Raw genomic sequence first — 689 nt, forward strand, 5'->3', positions numbered from 1 at the left:
TAGTAACACAGGTATTTTCAGCTGGCAAATTTGGTGCTGTATTGTAAACATTTCTGAACTCATAAGCATGACTCTCTGAAAAGGTTGCAGTAAGATAATTCTGTTGGGAATGGAACTTTGTTTTCCCTTTTAAAATCAAGTTTAAATTTATAAAAAGAAAAACACAAGAAAGCAAGACTTCCATTGATAAACGGTGTTGTGAATGAACTTTTCTCAACTGGGCTCATTTAGTACCATAAAATGGCAGTTGTATGAAAGGAAAGCATATGATCAGGAGCCGATGGTACTGAAGGAAGAAGGCCAAGCTGCACTGAGGGCACTGGTGAAAAACAAGCCTCCAGGAATTGACGGAATATCAATTGAGATGTTTCAACAAGTGCAGTGCTGGAAGTGCTCACTTGTCTACGCCAAGAAATTTGGAAGACAGATACCTGGCCAACCGACTTGAAGAGATCCATACGGATGCCTATTCCAAAGAAATGTGTTCCAACCGAATGAGGAAATTATCCAACAATATCATTAATATCACACACAAGCAAAATTTTGCTGAAGATTGTTCAAAAGTGGCTGCAGCAGCATGTCAACAGGGAACTGCCAGAAGTTCTGGCCGGATTCAGAAGAGGACGTGGAACCAGGGATATCATTGCTGATGTCAGATGGATTATGGCTGAAAGCAGAGAATACCAGAA

The sequence above is a fragment of the Loxodonta africana genome, chromosome 3 (assembly GCF_030014295.1).
Source record: "Loxodonta africana isolate mLoxAfr1 chromosome 3, mLoxAfr1.hap2, whole genome shotgun sequence".
Classification (NCBI taxonomy): Eukaryota; Metazoa; Chordata; class Mammalia; order Proboscidea; family Elephantidae; genus Loxodonta; species Loxodonta africana.